The sequence below is a fragment of the Rhinoderma darwinii genome, chromosome 1 (assembly GCF_050947455.1).
Source record: "Rhinoderma darwinii isolate aRhiDar2 chromosome 1, aRhiDar2.hap1, whole genome shotgun sequence".
NCBI classification, from domain to species: domain Eukaryota; kingdom Metazoa; phylum Chordata; class Amphibia; order Anura; family Rhinodermatidae; genus Rhinoderma; species Rhinoderma darwinii.
Genome location: NC_134687.1, coordinates 83,470,889 through 83,480,843, shown reverse-complemented (window position 1 = coordinate 83,480,843; position 9,955 = coordinate 83,470,889).

The following is a 9,955-nucleotide window of genomic DNA, read 5'->3' as shown; positions in this document are numbered from 1 at the left end:
TGCACAGAAGAAGGAGCATATGAGGCGACGGGGCAGCTCTTCCTCCTGCATCGTGGCGCCACTAGGGAATCGATTTAACGATTCTGTTAAACATAATCATCATGGGCCTTGAAGGCGAATTAATCTAATTAGATGAATCGCCCAGCCCTAGTTTGAACTATCTTACTATTTTATATAAATCGGGAAAATTTTTAGGGGGCAGTCACACGTGGAATATTTTGTCACAAATGCCTGCAACGAAATCTCTTGCGTGTGACTGCGCTTTCTATACAAGGCCGAAGGGCTCATTCAGATGAGCGTAATAGTCGTCCGTGTGCTGTGCGTTGAAATAACGCACAGCACTCGGACCCATTGATTTCAATAGGGCTTTCAGACATGCGTGTGTTTTCACGCAGCGAGTGTCCGTTAAGTGAAACTCACTGCTCGCCTGTATTGGTGAGTTTATCACGCACATTGTCGCCCATTAAAGTCTATGGGTGCCTGAAAACCAAAAAAAAGAAGACCTTACACAGCTACGTCGACGCAAAAAAAAACCCTGTTATAGCGCTTGGAATGCGACGATGGAAAAACGTAAAAAATAGCTTGGTCATTAAGGTTTAAAATAGGCTGGTCATTAAGGGGTTAAGATGCTTTTAAACCCTTGCTGCCACACCCTTTTTTGGGGTTTTCCTCCCCACCTTCTAAAAGTCCTCATTTTTTTGTTTATAGCTGCATGAGGGCTTGTTTTTTGGGGGACGACTTGTAGTTTTTATTGGCACCATTTAATTAAGCATATAGTGTACTGGGAAGCTGCAAAGAAAATTCTTTTGTGGAGTAGAATGGGAATAAAACTGATTCTTCCACAGTTTTTTTTTTTTTTTTTTTTTTTTGGGGGGGGGGGGGGGGGGTTGTATTTTTGCGTCCACCATGCAGTGAAAACTACATAGTAAGGCCTGATGCACACGACCGTGTTCGGTCCGTGATATACGGTCCGCATGTCGGCCGCTTGTCCCGGACCGTACAAAGTACAGGGAGCCGGGCTCCTAGCATCATACTTATCTATGACGCTAGGTGTCACTGCCTATCCACGTAACTACTGTCACACACTAAAACATGATTACAGTACGGGACAGTAGTTCCGCGGACAGGCAGTGACCCCTATCGTCATAGATAAGTGTGATGCTAGGAGCCCGACTCCCTGCACTGTGTTCGGTCCGGGACATGCGGCCGACATGCGGACCGTATATCACGGACCGAACACGGTCGTGTGCATGAGGCCTAAGTATTTTATTTTTTTCTACGGGTGAATTACAGCAATACCAAATGTATCTAGTGGGTTTTTTTGTTTTGTTTTTTAATGATGATATTTTTACAAAGAAGAAACTATTTGTTAAAAAAAGAAGTGTTGCCATATTCTGAGAGCCATTACTTTTTTTTCTTCCGTTGATGGAGTGGTTGGGTGGACTTGCTTTTTACAGGGAGATCTGTAGTTTTTATTGCTACATGGGGTACAAAAGATTTTTTTTATTTTTTTTTGACCGAGGGTGGCCCCTCTCTTTCTAACAGCATCTAATTTGTTAAACGGCCCATTGGCGTAATCTATGACCCCGACTTTACAGTGAAGTGTTAGCTGACACCCCCTGAGTGTGCAGCACCTCCGCTTGTGAGCCCACTCCATACTCCCCCCCCCCCCCCCTCCCTTCCGGGAAGGGAAGGGGTTAAATGCTGAAAAGCTGTCCTGATCCTGTCCAACAGACACTATTGCACTCAAGGGATATGTTTTAAGAGATAGAATATGCATTGCTGTAGCGTTGCGGCACACCTATACATGTGGCTCTTACTGGAACTGCAGCTCAGCCTCATTCGATTCCTACTAGTCACACATTCATTGTCCATTCGGAGGGTAGGAGTCAATGGGGCAGATTTACTAATGTGATTGTGTCTAGACCTTGTCGTCAGGTTTTAATATATTTATGAAGCAAATAAGTCAACAAAAACAGATGTTTGCGTCTTAGAGAGGATCTCTCTCGAGTTTGGTAATGCCCTCTCCCCTAGCTAATCCAACAGGCGCTGTCACACTGATAATGCTAGTGAAAGTTGTGTCCCAAAACTTTTGTTTTAATCGTTATGAGCTTCTTTTTCTAAACGTGCAAATTAGCATTTATTAGACAAGTGGGCATCCAAACCTCAGGAGAAATCGCTGGAGCCACCTCACGGCCTCTGACGCTGACCAATCAGCATGAAGCTACTTCACACCCAGTATGAGAGACTGAGGCTGGAGGGAAGGGGGATCACTTCAAATAGCCATATCTCTGGCTGTGGACCACCTAGAACAGCGATTCTGGTGGCATTTTAAAGATGAGATTCTAAGGCTGGGTTCACACGAACACATTAACGTCCGTAATGGACGGACGTATTTCGGCCGGAAGTCCCGGACCGAACTCAGTGCAGGGAGTTGGGCTCCTAGCATCGTAGTTATGTACGACGCTAGGAGTCCCTGCCTCTCCGTGGAACTACTGTCCCGTACTGAAAACATGATTACAGTACGGGACAGTTGTCCTGCAGAGAGGCAGGGACTCCTAGCATCGTACATAACTATGATGCTAGGAGCCCGGCTCCCTGCACTGAGTTCGGTCCGGGACTTCCGGCCGAAATACGTCCGTCCATTACGGACGTTAATGTGCTCGTGTGAACCCAGCCTAATATTTCATATGACACTAGGATCACAGTGTGACACAACCGGAGATATCGCCAGTTGAAAATACAGTCCGGAATGGAAGCTGTATACTATATGATCGCACTCTGTTGCAGGGAAGGGGGTGAAGCTGTAAGCTGATTGGATGGCATCATACAGAAAACATTATACCGCCCAGAGTGAAAAGTAAGGCTGGATTCACACGAGCATGTTCGGTCCGTAAAGGACGGAACGTATTTCGGCCGCAAGTCCCGGACCGAACACACTGCAGGGAGCCGTGCTCCTAGCATGATGGTTAGGTACGAAGCTAGGAGTCCCTGCCTCTCCGTGGAACTACTGTCCCGTACTGAAAACATGATTACAGTACGGGACAGTTGTCCTGCAGCGAGTTAGGGACTCCTAGCGTTGTACATAACTATGATGCTAGGAGCCCGGCTCCCTGCACTGAGTTCGGTCCGGGACTTCCGGCCAAAATACGTCCGTCCATTACGGACCGAACATGCTCGTGTGAATCCAGCCTAAGAGTCTCCTCCTCTTTGGCGATTATAGCCAAATTAGCATATTTAGAAAAATGCTCATAACTTTGCAAATAAGTTTTTGAAAATAAGTTACTCTGTAGTTATCAGCAGCAAAGCGCCTATTTGATTAGTTAGGAGATGGGGAATTAATAAAGTAGTGACAGATCCTCTTTAATAGACCATTCCAAGTGTGCCTAGAAAAGGGGGTGTGGCTAAAAATGCACCAAAATTTGGTGCAAAAAACTGTTGGAAAACGAAGCCAACCAAGAATTGATATAAGGAAAAGTGTCTAACAAGATGCACCAAATTTATCATACAGTTTGCGTCATTGTTATAAATTTTGGCGCATCTTCTGCTTAGTCTAAGTTTACGCTGTCTAAATCTTAGACCGCATTCGTAAATCTGCCCCAATGTGTATTACCGGAAATTCCCCTTTTAGGATTCACACACACAGTTTTGATGCAGTTTTTTTAATTGATGCTAGAAGTGGATACAAAAGAGCTGAGATGTGAGTCTTTTCTTAATACTTTACCTTCCCTTTGTATCCACTCCTTGCTTTGGCTCATATAACTGCATGTCTGATTTTAGCCCGAGGGTAGGAACACACTAGGCAGATACGCTGCATAAAACTACACAGCGTATACGCCCTGGAAGCAGCAGGGAAGTCTGCCAGAGAAATTGCACCCAATAGTGGTGCAGTTTTTTGGGCAGCACGTCCGCTGAGGAAGTCCTGCAGGGGAAAAGAAAAAATGTAGACTTACCCCGGCCGTAGTTATGGCGACGTGTCCCTCTCTCGTGAGTGTAGCTCGGCCTCCTGGAATGACTCTGTAGTCATGTGACCGCTGCAGCCTTTTATTGGCTGCAGCAGACCCGTGAGATAAGAAGTCACGCCAGAAGGCCGAGCTGCTCTCAGAATAGAGGATCGTGTTGCTAGGACATACGGCCGAGGGTAAGAATGAATCTTTTTATTATTTTCCAATATATTTTTATTGTGATTTTTTTTTTTTTTTTTTTTTTTGGGTGGAATCGCAGCGTTTCCGCCACAAGTATCAACACATGCCTCTTTACCTTCCTATTGAATTAAATGGGGGGAAAACCCGCAACAGAAGAGCAGCGATCTCGCAGCATAGATTAACATGTTTTTTTTTTAAAAAAAACAAAAACATTGCAAATTACATTTATTTTAAGTGGCGGGTTTTTTCGCTGTGTGTGGAAGAGATTTGAAATCACAAGAAAATTTGCAGTGTTCCCTCCTAGTGTGTACCTAGCCTTCGAGTTTATTCAGATTGTTGTGTGGTCAAAATGACCCAATTTCTAGCTTTTTTTTTTTTCCATTATTAAACACAATTTAACCGCTCCGTCAATCGATGTGATTTATAACCCCTCGATCCTACATGTCAGACACACAGGATCTGCTGTCACTGAGTCAGTGTCGCTGACCTGACGGATAAAGTTTTCAGCGCTAGATACAGCTGCTCTGTATACAGGTTACAAAGCAGCTGTATCTAAAGTGAAAAAAAGTTTTTTTTAATAAGTAATTAAAGTTGCATCAATCACACTGACCTTCTTATTAAGAAAAATAGTTTTCAAAGATTACATAGCCTTTAATGAACCTCATACCGGTGTCCTCTGAATGTAAACAACATTTGTTGACTGACTGCAAACACATGTGTTTTTGTTACCTTAACCACTGCCTTGATGTTTCATTTCAATGTTTTCAAGAAATGCTTTTTCAAATAACGCTTTGAGGCAGCTCCTCCTTTGTGCTTCCCCGGGCTACTGAACTTTACTCTGTGACAACCTGGGATACCGCACCCCTCCTTTCCTCGCTAAGTCCACTCTTGTGCAATGATTGCAGAACCTGATTCACTGCTCGGCACACGCACTATTTACATTCCTCTGTATATGCCGGGATAACTTCTTAAAGGGGGTCACATCTGTGACTACTTGTGTTAAATCCGTGCTGCACTAATGGTAACTCATCAGATTAAGATGTGATTGAGTCGTCCTCTTCATGAAGTGCTGAGGTCTTTCACCCAAGTACAGTGGTGCCAATTGTAAGGACCTCTGAAATAACAGCTGCAGTCTTGGTTCTGTGTACCTGTAAGTGATGTCTTCTATAACGTTCTTTTGCCTCTAATAAAATGTGCCCTCTGCTCTGTGCTGTGCATATATTTAGTGTAGGGTTGCATAAGCGGCACTATAAGATTATGAATATTAAGATTTGTATTTATAAAGCGCCAACATATTCCACAGCAATGTACATTGTCTTGCTTGTGACAGGAAGGATGGTTATAGGTATGTGTTCATGGGTAATGCTACCCTTTTTCAGTATATAGAGGGTAGACTATGCCTGGTCCTTAAAGTCCTGGGCCAGGGTGCACTGGGTAGTTCGTGCACTGTTACGGTCTGTGCTGGGATCTGCCGCACAACCCTATTCACTTGGAAGAAGCTCTGTTGCAGTTCGACGGCTGGGAGCGCCACTGTGCGGGGAAGTTCTTTGAAAAGGAAAGCCCCTATAAGCGCTGCTATGCGGACCAGTGCCGTGCTACTAAACATTAAATGGAGAGTAACTTCACAAACCATTTAAGCGGATCTAAGGCTGGGTTCACACAACCTATTTTCAGACGTAAACAAGGTGTATTATGCCTCGTTTTACGTCTGAAAATAGGGCTACAATACGTCGGCAAACATCTGCCTATTAATTTGAATGGGTTTGCCGACGTACTGTGCAGACGATCTGTCATTTACGCGTCGTCGTTTGACAGCTGTCAAACTACGACGCGTAAATTGACTGACTCGGCAAAGAAGTGCAGGACACTTCTTTCAGACGTAATTTGAGCCATTCTTCGAAGTCAATAAAGAGCAGCTCAAGATTACAGGCGTCAAAGACGCCTCGCATAATACGAGGAGCAGCATTTACGTCTGAAACGACGCAGCTGTTTTCTCCTGAAAACAGTCTGTCTTTTCAGACGTAAAAGCCTCTCATCGTGTGCACATACCCTAACAGTATACCTGACATAAAACCAGTTTGTAATTTACTTACCATTAAAATCCAGTTTTATCCATGCAAATTCTGTGTGAAGTGACTGCCACTAGGTGTCTCCCTTCCTGTAACATTATCCGTACCTGGTTACATGGCAGAGGAGACGGACTGCATGGAGTGGGGGGCTTGTGGATTCATAGCCTGTCAATCTGGTATATGGAGGGGGGGCATAGAGCCCGTGAGAGCCACATAGACTTGATGGTAAGATCTTTGTCACACCAGTGCTGGATTCTCTGCTACACTTCTCATTACGTCTGTATACATTCTCCTCCATGCTGTTGCAGCTTCTGCGGTATATATGTGATAGAGATAAGAGCGCAGGATTCGCCTCTATTCTGTGTGCAGTGTATAGAAGACCTAAAAGCCATTAGGCTCCGCTCACTAGCTTTGAGACCACTGAGAATTAGAGAGAGCCTGCAGGGGGGAAATGTGCAAAATAATGCCACATACAAGGCATATAATGGGTAGAAAGTGTTATTCCTCATGTACATATATGACCGCTTATTCTGAAAAGTTAGGTACACTTTTTAATTTATCAAAGCAGTGCTGACCTTGTTGCCCTCCCTTGGCCCAGCATCCCACACACCGTATGATGCAATTTTAGCTGTGTTCTTGGTTTTAGTTTTGTTTGGTTTTTTTTAGCCAAATGATGCAGCCAGATGTTTTCTGGAACTTTGTCAAAAATTATAAATGTCTGCATGTTTTGGTTTGTGGCTTTTTATTTCTGTCTTGTTTCTCTTGTAGCACTTGCATTTTTTTCAGGCATTTTTGAAAATATATGTACAAGAAGACATTATATAAAAATGCCACTAAAACCACCATAAAAAAACAACTAATTGCGAACTTTAGGAAACTGCAGCCGTTTTTACGATACAAAAAGAGCACTGTTTGAGCCTGGCCTTGCACTAGCTGATCAGGGTCCTGTTTGATTCTTCTTTCCCTCAAAGGGAAATGCCAGTCCACAAAGACACAAACTTTCTAGTGGAATCGGTCAGAAAAATTGCAGCGTCTGTTAAAAAATAAAGTACAAATGGCTATATATGTATATTTTGGATTTGAACTTTTTTAATTAAATTTTAAACTTGACATTTTTGGCTGTAATAGTAAACTAGACTGTAATCTCCCCAAGCCTGGTTAAAATGTAGAAACTGGAAACTTGCTGCATGTGACCTTTTACTAAACTCCTCATCCTCCCTTCCATTTCAGCTATTTAAAGGTTATGTGCACCTTTTTGAAGTAGAGTTTGCATGTTTTGTGGAATTTTCTAAATACTTTTTATTAAAAATGTATGTTAAAGTTATGAACTTAGATGTGATTGATAACCGGTGGATACTGCGTGCCCTACAAGCAGGACCCGCTGACATTGAACCAGTCAGTCCCGCTGACCTGATGGATACAGGTTTAAGCGGTTGATACAGCTGCCCTGTATACAGCATACAAAGCAGCTGTATCTCAGAGTGAAAATAATTTTTAACCCTTTCATACCGACAATCTGTAGATTCACGTCCTATTCGCATATAGCCCGTGCTGATAGGACGTTAATCTGCAGACCTCTGTTTCTGCCAGCATAGCGCTGGGGAGATCGCTCTGACGCCGGCGGTGTCCGTGTCCCCGGCTCCCCAGCAACCTGTTCGCTGACAGCCGAACCCTACAGAGAATATGATCACCGTTATTAACCGCTTCCTGACCGCCCCCAGTAAATTCAAGTCGGCGCTTGCTGGGCTCTGTGCAGCGCCGACGTGAATTTACAGTGGGTGTTAAAAGCGCGATCGAGTAGCGCTGACACCCGGATCGCGCTGTTAACCCCTGCCTCTGGTCCCGGGGAGACATGATCGGGACCTGATTGGTTCAGGTCCTGATCATGTGATCGCAGGGAAAGTTTGTTGTAGCAACAAACTTTCCCGAGGACTGATTGTGGGTGCTGCCGTCGCTTGCATGGCAAAACCGGAGGCCATACAACGGCCTATGGGTCTGCCATTCACGGAAGCCTATGAGGACCAGCTGGTCCTCATAGGCTTCCGGTCAGTGTGACTGTCAACGTCACACTGACAGTTTATAACACGTTACACTACCTAGGTAGTAAAAAATGTTTTATAAAAGTGTAAAAACAAGCTATACGTTACAAAAACAAAAAATGCTTTTTTTCCCTATAATAAGTCTTTTATTGTAGGAAAAAAATAAACTTTAAAGTACACATATTTGGTATCAACACGTTTGTAACGACCCAAACTATAAAACTATAATATTTCTGCCGCACGGTGAACAGCGCAAAAAATAAGTTAAAAAAAAAGTGATGCTAGCATTGTTTTTTGTCATCACCCCTCCCAAAATATAGAATAAAAAGTGATCAAAAAGTCGCATGTACCCCATAATAGTACCAATAAAAACTACAACCCGTCCCGCAAAAAACAAGCCCATGCATAGATTTTTTGACTGAAAAAATAAGAAAATGATGGTTCCCAGAATATGGTGACACAGGAAAGAAATAATTTTATAGAAGTGTTTTTATTGCGCAAACACCACAAAACAAACAAAACTATATACATTTGGTATCGCTGTAATTGTACCGACCCGCAGAATAAAGTAAAATGTCACTTTGCTTGCCAAAAAATCTACAGATTGTAACATACCAAATAAGTCCTTGCACGGCTCCGGTGGAGAGAAGAAAAAAAAAAAGTTCTGGCGCTCAGAATACAGCGACAGAAATTGTGCAGTGTGTCCAAAAGCGGATAAGATTGGGCACCATTTATCAGTGCGACATCGGCCACACATCTCTGAATTATTGTTTACCCCATTATTATACCCTCTTATTATGCCCTGATGTACTCTGCCCAGATTACCTATGCCACCTCATTATAAACTGAAATACCAGCAAAACCCCCAACAGAACTATTACCAAGCAAAATCTGCGCTCCAAAAGCCAAATGGCGCTCCCTCCCTCCTGAGCTCTGCCGTGGGTCCAAACAGCAGTTTATTACCACACATGGGGTATTGCTGTAATCGTGAGAAATAGCTTTACAAGTCTTGGGGTGCATTTTATTCTTTATTCCTTGTAAAAATTAAAAAAAAAATGATATATTTTTCCAGAAAAAAAAGTAGGTTTTAATTTTCAGACATATTCCAATAAATATAGCAAAAGACCTGTCAGGTCAAGATGCAAATTATACCCCTAGATAAATTCCTTGAGGTGTTTAGTTGCCAAAACCACTTTTGGGGAGATTCCACTGTTTTGGCACCACAAGACCTCTTCAAACCTGACATGGTGCCTAAAATATATTCTAAAAAACGGAGACCCCAAAATCCTCTACCTGCTCCTTTGCTTCTGAGGCCGGTGCTTCAGTCCATTATCACACTAAGGCCACATGTGGGATATTTCTAAAAACTGCAGAATCTGGGCAATAAGTATTGAGTTGCATTTCCCTGGTAAAACCTTCTGTGTTACAGGAAAAAATGTATTACAAATTAATGTCGGCAAAAAAAATTTAATTTGTAAATTTCACCTCTACTTTGCTTTATTTCCTGTGAAACGCCTATAGGGTTAATAAACTTTCTGAATACTTTGCGGGGTGCAGTTTTTTAAATATAGTAATTTATGGGGTCTATCTAGTACATAAGGCTCTCAAATCCACTTCAGAACTGAACTGGTCCTTGACAAAATAGCCTTTTGACATTTTCTTGAAAGTTCTAAGCCTTGTAACATCCTAGAAAAATAAAATG